Source organism: Triticum urartu, chromosome 4 (genome assembly GCF_003073215.2).
Source record: "Triticum urartu cultivar G1812 chromosome 4, Tu2.1, whole genome shotgun sequence".
NCBI classification, from domain to species: Eukaryota; Viridiplantae; Streptophyta; class Magnoliopsida; order Poales; family Poaceae; genus Triticum; species Triticum urartu.
The window spans coordinates 50,032,517-50,035,016 of record NC_053025.1 but is presented as its reverse complement, the minus strand read 5'-3'; positions in this window follow the sequence as shown (position 1 = coordinate 50,035,016).

The following is a 2,500-nucleotide window of genomic DNA, read 5'->3' as shown; positions in this document are numbered from 1 at the left end:
TAAGAGGGTCCATATGGGCGGGTGCTTTATATTTTGCTTCGTGCTTACAACTCTCATTTTGCTACATTTGGTTCTTTGAGTTGTAACACCTAAACTTGACGGTCGTCTGCTACTTATCTGCCACTTTGTTTTGCGATGATAAATTCCGCATGTGCGACGATAAATTCCACACTTAGATCATTCTGCAGATGTCCATTTTCCATTATGCATGTCATTATCTTCATATACTTTCACATGCATAGTGGATTGTCATCATAAGTTGAAGTGGATCTCCACAAGTACAACCTGCCATGTGCATTTGCATTCCAAAAGAAAATTACCTATATTCACATCTTCAAGGGGAGCCCTTGCAACTTATGAAGACAATTCCTTATCCTTTACAATTTCACAGATTATATTCCCCGTTGAAAACTTCAACTAGTTTGTCATCAATCACCAAAAAGGGGGAGATTGTAAGTGCATCTAGTGCCACCCCTAGTTGGTTTTGGAGTATTGATGACAAACCTAGTTGAGGGACTAATGTGTTTGTGAGAATTGCAGGATAACACAGGTAGAAGTCCCTCATTGATTCGGTTTTCCTACCAGAGATGACCCCTAAAAATGTATGAAGACATTGAAGTCAAAGGTGGTATATGAAGATATTCACATTGAAGACTATGACAAGAGAAGACACCACATGAAGCCTATGGAGCTCGAAGACTTAGATCTTTCATAGTTCTTTTTCTTTTGTGTTGAGTCATAGGAACCACCGTACTGTTAAGTGGGGTCCAAGAGAACCAGTCAGAATGACTGAAGTGATGCCTAACCAAAACCTATGTCTTCGAGTGAAGACTATGAGAGTGAATCTTGTCCAGAGTTGGACAAGTCAGCTTTGCTTGTAGCCCAAGTAAAGTTGCCGTGTGAGTTTGAAATCTGACCGTTGGAACACGTGTCAGTTCCTTAGTGACCCAGGGTCATTTCGAACAAATCGGGTCGGGTTGCCAAGTGGCTATAAATAGCCCACCCCCCACAACCATAAACGGTTGGCTGCTCAGATTGAGAGTACGGCTTTTGTCGTTTGAGAGCAACCCACCTTGAAGCCTTTGAGAGATAATTCCTTGCAAGGATAAAGCCCTAACCACCCAGAGCCAGAGAGAATTGGGCAGCACTAAGTCTTCTTATCTGTGTGATCTGAAGACTTATTACACTTGAGGACTGTGCATCCTCCAGCCAGTTAGGCGTCGCGTTCTGAGCATCCAAGAGACATTGTGGATTGCCGGTGAACGAAGTCTGTGAAGGTTTGGGAGTCTACCTTGAAGACTTACCAGAGTGATTGGGGGAGGTATGTGTGACCTTAGCTCAAGGGGAATACGGTGAGGACTGGGTGTCCTGAGCTGCATGTTCAGGACTGGGTGTCCGGGACTGTGTGTCCTAAGGTTTAAATACCTAGCCGCCCCAACCAGATGTACAGTTGTCACAGCAACTGGAACTGGTCCAACAAATCATTGTCTTCAACGAGTCACTGGTTTCATCTTCCCTTCCCTTTACTTACTGTTGCTCCTTGTGAAGTCATTGTATGTTTGCACTATCTTTTGTCTTCACTGAGTGACTGCATGCTCTGTATGGCTTCATAATATCTTCCTACCTGATCCTTACTACATTGCTGTTATTAAGTCATTGTGCTTTCACTTCATTGAATACTTGACTATGGCTTGTCTAGGTGTAGTCTACCTTCCGCTGCATGGTAATAGATTTATTTCTATCGTTTGTCTTCATAACTTCCACATTTTGAAGACTTCCATAAAAATCGCCTATTCACCCACCCCCCCTCTAGTCGATATAACGCACTTTCAATCGCAATGCTTTGTTTTAATTAAACAGTCGGATTCCCCTTGTCCGGACCAGTTCTGAGTCGACTGTTTCATGCTCGGGGAAAGCCCCCGAAGGGGCGATTCCCGGTCCGTCCCCCGGCCGGCACGCGGCGACCCGCTCTCGCCGCGTGAGCAGCTCGAGCAATCCGCCGACAGCCGACGGGTTCGGGGCCGGGACCCCCGAGCCCAGTCCTCAGAGCCAATCCTTTTCCCGAAGTTACGGATCCGTTTTGCCGACTTCCCTTGCCTACATTGTTCCATTGGCCAGAGGTTGTTCACCTTGGAGACCTGATGCGGTTATGAGTACGACCGGGCATGAACGGTACTCGGTCCTCCGGATTTTCATGGGCCGCCGGGGGCGCACCGGACACCGCGCGATGTGCGGTGCTCTTCCGGCCACTGGACCCTACCTCCGGCTGAACCGTTTCCAGGGTTGGCAGGTCGTTAAGCAGAAAAGATAACTCTTCCCGAGGCCCCCGCCGGCGTCTCCGGACTTCCTAACGTCACCTTCAACCGCCACATCCCGGCTCGGGAAATCTTAACCCGATTCCCTTTCGGGGGATGCGTGTGATCGCGCTATCTACCGGGGTTACCCCGTCCCTTAGGATCGGCTTACCCATGTGCAAGTGCCGTTCACATGGAACCTTTCT